This window comes from Pseudonaja textilis, chromosome Z (genome assembly GCF_049901715.1).
Source record: "Pseudonaja textilis isolate UNSWEBS1 chromosome Z, rPseTex1.2, whole genome shotgun sequence".
In the NCBI taxonomy this organism is placed as follows: Eukaryota; Metazoa; Chordata; class Lepidosauria; order Squamata; family Elapidae; genus Pseudonaja; species Pseudonaja textilis.
Window position 1 is genome coordinate 109,318,800 of NC_142008.1, and position 16,307 is coordinate 109,335,106.

At 39.6% G+C, this 16,307-nt stretch overlaps 1 pseudogene across 5 annotated transcripts in view; it reads right to left on the reverse strand.

Moving 5' to 3' along the window:
• Window positions 1-10,986: 10,986 nt before the first annotated feature.
• Window positions 10,987-16,307, reverse strand: part of LOC113449564 (ribonuclease pseudogene) — a 52,732-nt pseudogene continuing 47,411 nt past the window's right edge. For 2 of the 5 annotated variants that reach the window (XR_015740122.1, XR_015740123.1), the window contains one exon: window positions 10,987-11,812. The product of XR_015740122.1 is annotated as a ribonuclease pseudogene, transcript variant X4 (transcript). Of the gene's footprint in view, window positions 11,813-13,441; window positions 13,549-16,107; window positions 16,247-16,307 lie in introns of those variants that run through there. The other 3 variants (XR_015740121.1, XR_015740119.1, XR_015740120.1) reach the window with 3 other exon arrangements.

Below are 16,307 nucleotides of genomic sequence, written 5' to 3' on the forward strand. Positions count from 1 at the left end.
CAGCAAAAGCCTGGGGAGAGAGAAGAAGGAAAAAGGGGAAGAAAGGAGGAGGAGGAGGAGAGAAGCCTGGATTTTTCCATCTGTTCCAGGGCAGCGAGGGAATCCCATCTCCCCAGGCTCAAAGTGCTGCCTCATTTTGAAGATTTCTTGTGTTTTGTGTGTTTTATTTCTTGTGCTTGCTTGGCAATCACTCTTTTGTGAGTCTTGCCTAGCCTCACCCTTGCGAGGGTCCCACTGTCTCGCCATGGAGAGGGCTACTTTAAATCTCACCCTGGAGAGGGTTATTTTCTGAGAGGAATTCAGCAATCAACCAGAAAGGCGAAACAACAGACCGGTCGCTCAACGCGACAGCTGGGGGCTCGTCCGGGATCTCTAATCGTCTGGGATCCCTTCGCCTTTCAGGTTCCAAGGTGTGACTTTTGTCTAGAAGTGCATCTTCTTCACCTCATTCTTATTCGCCTGGAATAGGCTACGTCGACAAAAAGGTAAGAATGGGCTCCTCGATTTCTCAAGTTTCGCCAGGGCATAGGGACGAACTTTATAATCTAGTGAAGAAAGCTAATTCCTTTCAAAAACCAATGGTACCACTGTGTACCCTATTTCTAAGAAATCTTTAAATAAATTTATAATTTATATTGAGGCTCACTGTCCAGCCTATCCATCTGCTGGAACTCTTAACCATTCTGACTGGGAAAAATTAGGAAAATATTTACATAAAGTTCCCAGAGCTCCCATGGATATACTTATTTCTTGGAAAGCAATAATGGCTGCTATTACAATTATATATCCTCCTTCTAGTCTTCCTGAAAATTCCTTTTCTCCTGTTTCTTCTGACTTCCACTCTTCCAATTCAAAAACTTCTAAGCCTCTTGCAGCTCATTTGGAATCAAACTCTTCCTTACCACCTCCTTATTCAGATATTTCTTCCCCCACTCATCCCCCTCCTCCTCCTCTTCCTTCTCTTTCTGATTCTCCTATTATGAATCCTATGGGAGGAATCATAACCAATCTTTTGTCATCACCTCTATCTTTAGAAACAGAAGAACCTTCTGCTTATCCTATGACTATCATCCTGGGGGAGGAGGCAATGTTCATAGTAACATTGAGTTTAAAGTTTTGAAAAATATAAAAGATGCAGTTACAACTTATGGATTGCATTCTCCTTTTACTAGGGGAATACTTGATTCTTTGGTTACAGCTAATACAGTTATGTTATTGTATGATTGGAAAATGCTTTTTTCTATGCTTATGACTCCAGCACAATATGTTGTGTGGCAATCTGAATACTAATTGAGGGGTCTTCAGCTAGCCCCGCCACAAAGGCTGAACTAACTGCCACAACGTTTCCTGTGGTATTGTTAGAGGATCTTGTGTATGATGATCCTGGTGCTGTTTTTACTCTTCCTTTAACTGCAACGCTTTTCAAACCTCTTCCTCCTTCCACACCTGTCTTGCTTATTCCCAATTCTTCTCTTACAACAGAGGGTGTGGTTGCAGCTCCTTACTTATATGATTCTTCTGCTCTTAATAATCTTGCATTGGCTACAATAGGAGATCGTTGCTTTTCTTTAAAAAAGGGGACAGTAGTTGCTACACTTCCTCTTTTTGAACCTCTTTCTTGGTTTGCATTGCAGCAACCTGTTCAAGCTTTAAAACCAACTCTTTCTGTTACACTCAGTAGTCTGCCTAATCCTAATTTGATCCCAGCTGGATTTGATCTCATAATAATAGATTTAAAGGACTGTTTCTTTTCTATACCTCTGGCACAAAAGGATAGAATCATCTTTGCATTTACAGTGCCAGAACTCAATAACTCTAAACCCACATCTAGGTATCAATGGAAAGTTCTTCCACAAGGTATGCTTAATTCACCAACCATGTGTCAATATTTTGTCAATGAGGCTCTGCATCCTTATAGATCTCAATTTCCTAATTTTTCTTGTATATCATTACATGGATGATATCTTAATTGCAGCTGATGGGCCAAAGGGACGGTACAAAAACTTTTCCGATCCTCTTGACCACATTAGCAAAAGCAGGTTACATATAGCACCTGAAAAATCCAGTCTCACTACCCAATGCAATATTTAGGTCACAAGGTTTTAGCTTCCTCAGCATCTCCACATATTCCTTCACTCACACTTCCACAGCCAACCACATTGGTTCAATTACAACAGTACTTGGGAATTATTAACTGGGCTAGACCATATCTTGCTCTAACCACACAGATGCTATCACCGCTTTTTCAAGCACTAGTAGGATTAAAAATCCTGCAGATAAGGTCTATCTTTCAGCTCAGCATCTAGAAGCTTTAAAGCAAGTAAACACAGCCCTAGCAACTCAATGGGTAAACCGTGCACTTGCAAACACACCACCTTCTCTTGCTATTATTTCCACTCATCAACTACTGACTGCAATAATTGTTCAAGTATCTAATGCAAAAAATCTTCATTTCTTGGAATGGTTACACCTACCACATACTCCAAAAACCTCTATTTTTACTAAAGCAGCACAAATGGCTTTTCTTATACAAAAAGGCGCAAGAGAACCAAAGCCCTGATGGGAATGGATATTTTTACATTGTATATTCCTTTTAAGATTAGTCAATGGGAACCTCTTTTTCAGACCTCCACAACACTACAGGATGCATTGGAAGATTGGTGTGGCCAAGTGTCATGCCACCTTCCATCTGATTCAAGACTGCAGGTGTTGAAGACAGTTCCTTTGTTTTACAATCACCTTTTGTCCAACAGCCATTGAAGGAAGGCTTAACTGTCTTTACTGATGGTTCAAAAATATTGGAGCATGTGCATGGTGTGAAAATGCTCAATGGAACAAACGTTTAACTGCCCCACAGAACTCAGCACAACAAGCTGAGTTAGCTGCTTTTTCTTTGGCCTTGTCTCTTTTTCCACAGGAATCTTTAAATGTAATATCTGATAGCATGTATGTTACTCAGATGGTTGCTCATATTTTCGATGCATATATTTCTCCTGTTACCCCTCCTTCTCTCATGACACTTTTTTACAGCTTCAGACACTGCTGAAAAGCGAGGGAAACCTTTATTTGTAGCTCATATCAGAAGTCATCAGCAATTGCCTGGATTCCTGGCAGAAGGCAATCATATGGCAGATGAGGCTTGTAAAATTATGGCCTCCTCTCCTCTTCCACAACAGCTTTCAGCTGGGAGAATCATGACTATTTCCATCAAAATAAGAAGGCCTTGGTACAGCAATTTGGGATTACGTATCAAGAAGCCACAGCAATAATTCAACAATGTCCAACATGTAGCTTGCAGGCCAAAGGTATCCCTGAAGGTGTTAATCCTAGGGGTACTCAAGCCTGTGATACATGGCAAATGGATGTAACTCATTATCCTCCCTTTGCTCCCTGGAAATACATTCATGTATCAGTTGATACATATTCAGGGTTTATTATGGCAACATTACAAAGAGGAGAGGCTACTAAAAATGTTATTAATCACTGTATTCGGTCATTCGTAACGTTGGGATGTCCAAAAATTCTCAAAACAGATAATGGTCCTGCTTATGTCAGTTCTCCCTTTGCTGAGTTTTGCCATAAGTGGCCATCACCATAAATTTAGCATACCTTTCAATAGCCAAGGTCAGGCTATTGTGGAAAGGGCAAACCAAACTCTGAAAAATGCCCTTGATCGGCAAATAGGGAAAAAGGCTTAGGCCCCCAACCTCCCGGCGTTACAAAACATCTTGAACATTACTCTCTATTCTCTTAACTTTCTTAATCTTACTGGCTCTCCTTCTTCCACAGCGGCTTCTCGCCACTTCACCAAGCGAGTAGTTCCCTCTTCCCGTCCTCTTGTTTATTTCAGACAGCTTCCAGATCCTGCGTGGAAAGGTCCTGCACAGCTCATCACCTGGGGAAAAGGTTACGCTGCTGTCCAACTTCCTGATCGAGTGCTTTGGGTTCCTGCTCGCTGTGTCAGACCTTACCATGGCAAACCTGACTCTAATTTTTCTTCTGATATCAATATTTCCTGTCTTTTCTCAATTCAGGGCATCTCCTGATGCTATTTTTACTTTTCTTGCTGACACTGTTACCTTTATTTTTAAAGATAATCTCCTTTCTACATGTAATTATGTTTTACAACACAATGGTAGCTTTCTTTCGCCTACTTCTGACATTACTGTTCACTATTACTATTCTCCTTGTTTAATATTTTTAACTATACATGTTACTCTATCTACTATAGGATCTTATTCTTGCTTAGGATTTTTTCACAATCACACATACTTCAATCACACTGTTCTATTACTTTCCACTCCTTCACTGGCATCTCCTCCACTATCCTCTGCTTTTCCTACATTGCCATCTCAAGCTAATTCTGAGACAACTTTTCCTGGAGACAAACTGCAATGGCATCTTCGTTGCTGCTTTCCACCCTGTGATGTCACCAAATGCATATTGCATCATTCATCTTCCTGGGTTCCTGTTCACTACAAAACACCTGTCATGCGAAGACGCCACCTCATCCCTGATGACACTCATCGTGTGTATCCACAGGTCATATCTGGTGGGAAGCACCTACCAAAAATGACTATATTCATATTACCCGTGCTCAAGAACATCTTCCCTGCTCTTCAATGCCTTGTTGTGGACAGAGACTAAATCCACTCAGAATCACATTTACTGCAAAAGGAAAGACACTTACAAAAAAACAATGGATGGTTGGGTTTACTTGGGGAGGATGTCAGTGGGATAGTCAAGGAGATGAAGGGAATATTTTTACAATTCGTCTTTCTATATCTATGTCTAATTATGATATTTCAAGGACAGCCATGGTATCAAAGCATGTTTAATTTTTCTCCCTGGTTAACAGCACTATTATCAGCCTTAATAGGTCCTCTTGTGTTATTGCTTCTTGCATGTACTATTGGTCCATGTGTAATAGGACGTTTACTAAAATTATTGAAGGATCGTTTGAAAACACTTGACAATGAAATTAACAATACTCAAAAAACAGTTAGCTTTCTTACATCCAGCATTGAATCAAAAGATCTGGTCAAAAAACCGCTGTTGGAATGGTACTCTGACCAAGAGTCAGAGGAGGAAATAGACATTAATAACTTCTTTTCTCCCAAAGAAAATTTCTTAACTAGGTCCAGCCACGACTCGGGGGATGAGGACTTCTCCTCGTATGAGCTGGTTCTGCAAGGCATCAACAAACCGAAGGGCTTGTTGCCACCTTGTGAGACTACTCTGGAGGAGAAAGAACTCTATCTAGAGTCATGAGCAAAAAAAAAAAAAAAAAAAAAAATTATTAAAAGAAAAGAGGAATTGTGACTATTTTACATTGGTTCTGTCTTGTATTTTTCCACAAGAAGAAATCTTGCTGGAAAGCACGTATTCAGCTCAGCAGGAAAGCACTGACAAGAAGGAAGTTAAATAAAAGAATAACCCGAGACAATAACGTGTATTCAAATAAGATATGCCTGTCTATAGCAGCTATAGAGGATGTGACTCATGTCATGTAAACTGGTCAAAAAAGATTAACATTGTATCTCTTTACCTTTCTGTAAATTTCCTCTCTGACCCCCTCCCTTGAATTAGCACAATAAAAGAGGACAGCAAAAAGCCTGGGGAGAGAGAGAAGAAGGAAAAAGGGAAGAAAGGAGGAGGAGGAGGAGAGAAGCCTGGATTTTTCCATCTGTTCCAGGGCAGCGAGGGAATCCCATCTCCCCCAGGCTCAAAGTGCTGCCTCATTTTGAAGATTTCTTGTGTTTTGTGTGTTTTATTTCTTGTGCTTGCTTGGCAATCACTCTTTTGTGAGTCTTGCCTAGCCTCACCCTTGCTGAGGGTCCCACTGTCTCGCCCTGGAGGGCTACTTTAAATCTCACCCTGGAGAGGTTATTTTCTGAGAGGAATTCAGCAATCAACCAGAAAGGCGAAACAACAGACCGGTCGCTCAACGCGACAGGAACAAACTGAATATCATATGATATGGGAACTATTCTACCAATGGCTAGAGAATAAATATCAAAAGAATAGTGAAATATAGAAAATGTATCAATAGAATTAAATAAGTTAAGATGAGGATTGTTACAGCATAAGATATGCTATGTATATCAATATCAAGTGAAGAGTAGACAAATAATGAATATGGCTGAAAATTTTAATTGTTATTGAACAAGACATTTTTACCCAGATGACTGTTTAATGGAAGATGGATTGTTTGTATTAAAATAAAAAAAAATGTATAAAAAAAGTTTGGCTGAATCAGGTGAAATCAGGTGAGAGGGGAGGGAGGGGGGAAGTAGATAGCCCAGCTAACAGTCAAAATGAAAAGTTTTCCTGTGAGAACCAACGCCATTGCAACAGGTAGCTGGGGAAGGAGGAAAGAGACCTGCCAATGTACTCATTTGACTGGTGACAATTGGGAAGGGGGAGTTTTATTCTATTAATTAGGTGAAAACCATGGGAACTGTGGTTAATTAGGTGAAAACCTTGGGAACTGTTAGAGTTGGTTTTCATTTTTCTCTCTGAAGTTTGATTTCACTGCTCTGAAGAATCATGGACATCTGCTCAAAGGAATCTTTTCATATTTGTTCCTCAAAATGGAACTCTCTCTTTATTATGTATTAACATCTTCTTTTGTGGGGTAAAATTTAATTCCTGAAATTTGTGTCTCCTTGTTCAGCCATCCAAAGAACTACCTGAATGTTTCATCATTACTCTTTTCACATTAGTTCGTACACCAAACTAATACACTTTTGTAACATTCAGGGCTTAGCCTGTTCTATAATAGATCAGATATACATTTTGGGACTCCGTCCAATGCCACTAAGCATCAGAAAATCCAGTAACCTTTTGAATTCCCTCTGAGTCTATTTAAAGTGATTTCAAAGCCCTATATTTAAAGTTCAGAATTGCCTTGGAGATCTGACCTAAAGATCCCATTTAAGTTTAATCTTCCTGAAAGTGAACATTTGGCTCAAGACTTAAAAAATGCAAGTTAGCAGTTGACAGTTGGGTTGACCAATGAAGAGATCCAGAATATTTGCCAGTCTGAATTTCTTCAGGGTTTATAAAATAGTTATAAATATTTCCGTCAGCAAGAAATGTTTAAAAATATATCTCCAATGGACCTCTTTGCCTGTCCAGAGAACTTGCAACTCCTGAGGTTCTTTGCAAGGTTTCCAGCACCGGGAGCAGAGGGGATCGATGCTCTCCAGTACAGGTGGCCCCAGGGGCTATTGTATATTTTCCCCCCTTCCCCTGATCCCAGGGACAATCACAAAGTTACTGATGGAGAGGGCGGAGGTTTTGTTGGTAGCCCCTTACTCGTCCAGGAAGCCTTGGTTCGCTGATCTGGTAGGCCTGTCGGTCACCAGACCTTGGAGAATTCCCCCGGACAGAGTCTCCCTCAGCCAGGGTCCTATTATATCCTATTATAGTTTGTTTTTTGTTTTTAATAATTTTTGTTTCATTGAAGGAGGAAATGTTGGCATGATGGTCAACAACATAGGCAAATCTAGAATTTGGGTCCTAGAGGTTATGGAAGAACAAGTTGCTTGAGAAAAATGCATGCAACCAAGGTACCTTCTTTCTTTTCTTTCAGTCTTTCAGCCACCATTCACCTGGCAGAACTGTCAATAAAGCAGCAACCTTGACACTGTCAAAGTTGATCAAGTTGGCTTTAGTCTACCAGATATTGGATTCTTCAGAAAGATTAGGAGAGAAGAGAAAGGCTGCTAATCTCTAAGGTAAAATTAAAAATTAAGCAGCATTGTGATTAGCAAAATAAGATAGATTGGACCCTGAGACCCTTTTGTCTGAGTTGTAGGGTCTCTCCCCTTAAAGGAAGGTGAACATCCAAGAAACCACTATACAACAGCTACTCCTCCTCAATCTTGAAAGGTAAAGGATTCTCTTGTTGGTTACCCTAGATATCATCTATGTGACCCTGTTGAATTTTAATTTCATCTAATGGCCATCCTTCCATTTCCCTGGAGAATTCAACATATGAAGAGGCTAAAGTTTACTCAGCTATCATAGTTCTAAACTTAAAAAAATCCCACTCCTGTTGCATAGACCAGAGTTAACTCACTGGGGTTTTTTGGGTGGGTGGGGGGTCCTAACAGATAACAGATAATCAGAATTGGAAGGGACCTTAAAGGTCATCTAGTCCATCCCCCCCATTTCCGTCAAATGGCAGTCCAATCTCTTCTTGAAAGTCTCAAGAGATGGCGCTGCCATAACTTCTGAGGGCAGGCTGTTCCATTGGTTGATTGCGCTCACTGTCAGAAAGTTTCTCTTTATTTCCAGGTTAAACCTCTCCTTGTTCAGTTTTCATCCATTATTCCTTGTCTGGCCTATAAGTGCATTAGAAAATAGCTTGACCCCCTCCTCTCTGTGGCTGCCCCTCAAATATTGGAAGATTGCTATCATGTTTTCCCTGGTCTTTCTCTTCACTAGACTAGCCATGCAACCATTCATGGTATCTTAGTATCTTCCTGCAACCATTCATAGTATCTTTTAGTCTCCAGTCCACTAATCATCCTGGTTGCTCTTCTCTATGCCTTTTCTAGAGTCTCAACATCTTTTTTATAATGTTGTGACCAAAACTGGAAGCAGCACTCTAGGTGTAGTCTTACTAAGATTTTATAGAGAGGTATTATTACCTCACTTGATCTTGATTGTATCTATCTGTTAATGCAATTTAGGATTGCATTAGCTTTTTTGGCTGTTGCTGCACACTGCTGGCTCATATTTGCACCAGGGGAGGCTCGTTTGAATTTCATCGTACACATGTTGTGCATTGTCAATAAACGTTTGATTTGATTTGAAAACTTCATTTATGATTTTCTCAATATCATTTTTCTTCTGAAGCTTCTCTTTTTAATCTCTGTCTCTCTGTCTCTATCTGTCTCCCAGTGTCCCTCTGGTGTGTGTCTCTCTGTCTCCCTATGTGTGTGTGTGTGTGTGTGTGTGTGTGTGTGTGTGTGTGTGTTCCAATAATAGATATTGTTCAGTGGCACACATGACAAGTTGTAACATGCACACACCAGCTCCACAAAGGTGAAAAATGTCATGAAAGTCACATGATGACAATGTTGACACCATGAATTTGACCCTGTGGTATAGAACATAGTAGTAGGGGTTTCCTCCAATTTCTGAATAGTATACTTATTTTTGAATGATCTTATCATTTTAAAAGCTTGTAATGTTAAATTTCATTTATAATTCAAAATTGCAATTTTGAATTGCAAGCTGTCCATAATCATTGGTTGAGACAGGTAGCTATAGAACTTTAATAAAACAATAAAAATGCAGCCTGATGTAGAGCAGATTATATTAACTCATTGCATATATTGGCTCAGTAATTCAACAAAAGGGCTCAGAGGAGACAGAGGAACCCAATCAGTAATTGAGAATTAAGAAGGCTTGGAACATTTGGAGTTCTTTGAAAATACATCTGCTTCTTTCCATTGTTCTGTCTGAATCTGAATCTTTGCCATCATTGTTGAAATACCTGTTCATTAGTTTGTTGAATCTGGCACAGTGGTTGGTTCGGTTCAATAACTCTGATGCATTGAATGATGATGCATCAGAGTTATTGAACAGAAGCTGCAAAACAAAAAACCTAATTGAAGGAAGAAGGAAGGAAGTCTTTGAATGTCCTGGTTAGTGAGATTTATGACGATTAACAACAACAGCAAAACTTTTAAATAACATCAGAAAAGTTCTGAAAACAAAAGGATTGTAATAAGTGCTGTTAGTTGCAAAGTTATTTCCAATCCAAACATGGGTCACATAAAAATTAACACATTTATTCATGTCTCAGAAAAGAGTTTAAAAGAGATTTGCCCTGAGAGGTACGTTCGTCCATGGATATCTGCCAATAATTTTCCACTTACTCTTTGTTTCAATATTGGTGGATTTAGTGGTGCTGATTTAACTCACAGGATTTTCATACATTGTTGGAATGGATTACCCACTTAATTTAGGACATTGGCTAAATAGTTTCATAATACCAAATATTGATTTCATAAAGCCCTTTCTCTTGTTAATATCCTGCAATAGAGATAAACTGATAATTACACTTTGATTCACTGCCTTAGATTCCATCTGATAGTTCTCAAAGGTTCACATTAATTCCTCCATTGTTTTAGGTTTCTGTCTGTCTTCTTTCTTCCTGGCTATTGTCCTCTTATGATTAATGCACTTTCAATTGCCCTATTTCAGCAGAGAGATCTATCAGCCCTAATGAATAGACCAGTCTACAAAGTGATCACCAAAATAAGGCTAAAGTCCGTGTATTGAAATGGACTGTAATAAAAGAATCTTGCCTGCTTGTGCTGCTCCTTCTACATTTTTCAACACTGTGACCAGGGTAATTTTGAACTTGTTCTTCATTATGGAGTCTAAGTGATGTGATTGAACCTTTATTGTGGGGTAATGAAAATAACTCCCTGATAATCTTATATACAGTATATAAAAGCTAAATACCACTCGCACATCATCACAAAATCTCTAGAACTGTAAAGCCTACAAACTTGAAATTTGTTTTATTATTCATTATTATTTTCACATTAATTAATAGCCTTTTGTAACATGAATGATTTAGGCTGTCCTATGATGGATGAAAGATATTTGTGGAATTTCATCCAAAGGCAGTAAGCATCAGAAAATGTGCTAACCCTCTGAATTCTCTCTGATTCTGATAAAATGTTTTGAAATTCTAACGTTAAAGTTCAGAATTGCCTTGGAGATCAGATGTAAAGATACAGTTTAAGGTCAGTGTTCCTGAAAGTGAATATGTGGTCAAGGCACCTCATGTAGGGTGCATTACATTAACTCAGTGGGTGGGTGGGTCATGTGGGCAGTGCAGCCTTGTGTTTCCACACAGCCTGGATTAATTGCTTTGGGAGGAGTGTTTTGGGGAGGATATTTCTCTGTGGACCACCAAAATTTTCCTGCGGACCACCAGTGGTCCCCGGCCCACTGGTTGGCGACCACTGGGATAGATCCAGTGTTACTATAAAGATACAGAGATTGCCATGCTACAGAAAAGACACAAGGAGGAAGTCAAACATCAGGAAATTATAACAGAAGATGATGCAACTTTATTTGCATGTACACATGTGGAGTTTACCAAGGTTATTGTGGCTTATCATTTAATGAAATCATCAAGTTGTTTTCAAAAAGAATCAGATCAATCAGGAAGGCTATAAATTGACTTGGAGAATACTGATATTGCCAAGCAATGAAGCCAGCTCAGCCTGAGCATATGGAGATGTAGGAGAGCAGAACACATGAGGGAAGGTTGCCAAGGCACTGTAGAAAAGGATATCTTTGGTTCCATCACATTTCTTCCCTTCTTTCAAGTGTGGGTAATATAGTGGACTGGAAGGCCCTTGGAACATGTGACTCGGATCTTCCTGATCTCACTTCTCCCTTGATACTTGCAAAAAATTGTTCTGCGGTGGTTACTCTTGATGCAGATGGTGATCGGGAACAGGGTCTTGCTGGTCTGGTTGCCATCCAGTTTTTTTCCTCTGGAGTTGCAGATGGCAATCAGCCGTTCGCTGCTGGCATGGATGAAGGTGTTGCTCCGTTGACATTTCAAGCCTTTGCTGCGCATCATTCGGTTGCAGTAGTTGTGATCATTCTGAAGGTCCGTTTTGGGGTTGTCCACATGCCTTCTGATAAATTCTCTATAGGATGAAGCTTTGTTGGGGAGGCAGATGGAAGTAGCTGAGAGACAGAGCAGGAGAAAGAGAGCCCCAAAACAGTAGGCCTTAAGAACCATGGCTCAGTCCTGAGACAGTAGCTGCAAAATATGATATAAGAAAATAAGATAAAAAATAATACAAAGTCATGGTGACATGGTGAATTAGAATGCAGTACTGCAGTCAAACTCTGCCCAGAGCCTGGAGTTTGATCCTGGTTGACTCGGACTTCCATCCCTCCAAGGTCAGTTAAATGAAGACCAGATTTTTGGGGGCAACCTGCTGTAAACAGCCCAGAGGGTGTTGTAAAGCACTATGGAGTGGTATATAAATCTAAATTCTATTGTTATTGCTAATCCCCAGGTAAAATATACCTCTTACTCAGAAAGCAAATTGATATTGTCTGCATAGAAGTATGTAGTTGTGTTAAAAAGACATCACTTAAGTAATAAACCAGATTCCCCTATTCCTGATGTGCAACATCTTTTCACCCCCTCTGCTTTTTATTTATTTGGTAGATGTCTAGCTTGCCTACCTTGATTTTTTAAAAGATGTTTCTAGCTTTATTTTACAATTTTCGTTCAAGAGATCAAGTAGGCATAAACAGTATACTTTTCTTTCAGTTTCCCTTGTAACAACTCTTGAGATATTAAAGTTCAAACCATGTCCAAAAATGTTAGGCAATTCCTGGATGCCTGGCACTCAGACAAATCAGCCATCAATAGACACATAGATATAAATAACAACTACATAAAGTACTGAGAGACGTAGGCCATAAATCATCCATTGAGCTTCTGTGGCTGAGGTGGGACTTGAATTGGGTCTTCCAAATGCCAATCCAATATTCTAACCATCGTAGATCACACTGGCTTTATAATGTTGCTCAATTAAAAGAAGTTCTTCAAAAGCTAGAGCAGTCTGCCTAAAACAGACACCATCCGTATATGTTGGATTATAATTCATTATAATACTGCCATGCATCAAAAGCATATCAGAAACCACCATTACAACCACATGAAATCAGCATAGTACATAAATCAACCAAAGCTCTCCAAAACACCCTAAGTCAACCAAAAGTCCCAACAGCCCCAGAAGAAGAAAAATAGGAGTTATCTACAACATAGAGTGTAAGACTGCAACAGCCACTACTTAGGACAAACAGATAGATATTAGCAGAACACATCCATGAACACCAATTAGCAGTCAGAAGATATGATTAAAACTTTAATTTCATGATGCGGACATACCCATGTTTCAGCTTCTGGACCAAGCCAAATCCAAAAATACTAGAAAATTCCAGGACCCCTAGCACTCAAACAATATTGGCCATCAATAGACATAGTCACAAACAACATCTACACACTGTTCAAAAAAGAGTATCAACAAGGACAAAAAAAATCAAAACACATCTCCATCAGCAATCAAAACCCAGATGAACATAACACCAAGATTAACATCAGACTAATAATCAAGAAGTAAGCAATACCCCAATCTAAGAACTGTGAAACATGCTAACAATAAACAATCGAACTGAAGAACCTCCAACACTAGGAGAAAGCTACTAGAATATAAAGTGAGAGCAAACCCCATTTCTTACTAGCACTGATGATGTTACCTAGTTTGGGTAATGAAACATCTGTAAGAAAACAACCAAATCCAGAGATCACCAAAGACCACCCATTTCAACTCTGAGCTCAAATATTCTCCCTTATCATTATAATTTCCATTACCCCAATTGTTTCAGGATGATGGATGTTGCAGTCCAACACATCAGAGGTGGTATTCAGCAGGTTCTGACCAGTTCTGGAGAACTGGTAGTGGAAAATTTGAGTAGTTCAGAGAACCAGCAAATACCACCTCTGATTGGAGATTTTACAATATCCTTCCCCTGCCACACCCATCAAGCCATGCCCACAGAACCGGTAGTAAAAATAATTGAATCCCACCACTGTAACACATGTACAATACTCTAGGTTGAGTACTGTATACTTATATCCTTAGATATAAGATAATACTGTGGGAATTAGGTGTTCAGCAGAGTGATGGCATAGAGAAAAATACTGTCCCTTTGTCTAGCTGTTTTGGCATGCAATGCTCCCTGGTGGCACCCCAAGGGGAAGAATTGAAACAGTTTATGTCCAGGATGTGAGGGGTATGCTGATATCTTCTCAGCCCTACTTCTGACCTACGCTAAAGTATACTTTTTTAAAAAAAATCTAGAAATAGCTTAGTCTTAATACAAGCCAACCTAAACCAGTTCAGAAACTCATATGGACCAAAGCATATTTTATCTGTGGCCCTCTAAGTTCCCTTTTTTTAGCTCTACAACTATGTTACTAACTTAACTGCAGTGATTCACTTAACAGTTGTGGCAGGGAAGGTTGTTAATGAGAATAGAATAGAATAGAATAGAATAGAATAGAATAGAATAGAATAGAATAGAATAGAATAGAATAGAATAGAATAGAATTCTTTATTGGCCAAGTGTGATTGGACACACAAAGAATTTGTCTTGGTGCAAATGCTCTCAGTGTACATAAAAGAAAAGATACATTTGTCAAGAGTCATCAGGATAAGTCATAAGGATAGTCTTAGGGTAAACAAGCAATCAAATCATACAATAACAATCATTAGCATACAAGCAACAAGGTAACAATCATACAGTCATAAGGGAGGAGATGAGTGAAAGGAAGGATGGGAGGATTAATAGTAATAGTAATGCAGACTTAGTAAATAGTTGGACAGTGCTGAAGAAATTATTTGTTTAGCAGAGTGATGGCGTTCGAGAAAAAACTGTCCTTGTGTCTAATTGTTCTGGTGTGCCGTGCTCTATAGCGTCGTTTTGAAGGTAGGAGTTGAAACAGTTTGTGTCCGGGATATGAGGGGTCTGTAAATATTTTCACAGCCCTCTTTTTGACTTGTGCATTATACAGGTCCTCAGTGGAAGGCAGGTTGGTAATAATTGTTTTTTCTTCAGGCAAATTCATTTAACATCTCTCTTAGCAACAGGAATATCGGGCTCAATGATAGTTATAAGTCAAGGACCACCTTTACAAATCAAGCAAAACAGTCTTCACATACACACACACAGAGAGAGAGAGAGCAACAGTGCAACAACTCCAGGCCTGGAACCCAAATTGGGTTTTAAGAGATTTCCAGAACTCTAGAATAGACGGCAACATCAATATCTGTGAAGGATACTATTCCAGAGGGTTAAGGCTTCAACAGAAAATGCTCATTTCCTCAATCCCAAAAGTTGACAATGTTTAACAGAAAAGACCTAGAGTGTACCCACTTTGGAACATACCTGATACTCCTTCCTCCTCCGATTGTCCCCAGAACAACAACCCTGTGAGGTGAGTTGTGCTGAGAGAATGTGACTGGCCCAAGGTCACGCAACTGGCTTTTCACAGCTAAGGTGGGACTTGAACTTGTGGTCTCCTGCTTTCTAGTCTTGTACCTTAACCACTAGACCAAACTGAAAATGACTGGATATATCTCTCAGATATTCAGACCTTATGCCCTACAGGGCTTCATAGGTAATAATCAACACCTTGAAGTTAAAACTCTTCAAGTTGAATAAGATCTAAGAAGCTCCTCTACTGAACTGTGCATCATAAGTTCCTAAGTTCCATATTTCCATGCCTTTAAATACCATGTTTTCAGTTACCATAAGCGAACTCAATTACCTCTGAGTGTTATTTATTAACAGATGCTAGCTATATGGTTAAATAGGTCTCTCAGGAAGTTACAGAGTCAGAATAGAGAGCTGGAAGGATCTGCTCAAGCAGGACACCCTATACCAGTGATGGCTAACCTTTTCATTGTCGTGTGCCAAAAGTGAGGCCCGCATGCATACGCAGTGGATCTCTTCTGGGCGACAGCTCGCATGCCGGCAGAAATGGCTCTACGTGCTACTTCTGGCATGCATGCCAGAGGTTCGCCATCACGCCCCATACCATTCCACATGTGGCTGTCCAGACTTTTCTTTAAAAAAACCTCCAGTGGTAGAATACCCACAACTTCTGAAGGCAAGCTCTTCCACTGGTTAATTATTCTCACTGTTACAAAGTTTCCCCTTAATTCCAGATTGCTTCTCTGCTTGATTAGTTTCTATCCACTATTTCTTGCCTTGCCTTCTGGTGTTTTGGAAAATAAACTGACCCCCCACCCTTCTTTGTGGCAGCCCCTCAAATACTGGAATACTGCTATCATGTCACCCCAGTCCTTCTTTTCACTAGACTAGCCACACCCAATTCCTGCAACTGTTCTTCATATGTTTTAGCCTCCAGGCCTTTGTGCTTTTTCTGTTCATTCATTACATTCATTGTTTTGATAAGCTGTCTATTTTTGTAATAGTGTAAACTCTCTAGAACTGTTCCAGGTCAAAACTCACCCAATTTTTCAATTTTCCCTCCTTCAGGTTCCCTTCAAGAAGAATCCAAGGTTCAGAGAATTGAAGATATCATCAGAGTCCTTTTCTCTTATCAAACTGACTGTTACATATTGCAATTCTGTGGTGGTTTGAAGAGGTTTATACATCCTTTTTCGATGTTCCCTAGTTTTGTAATCTTGCGTGTAGCAATCTTCTTGGGG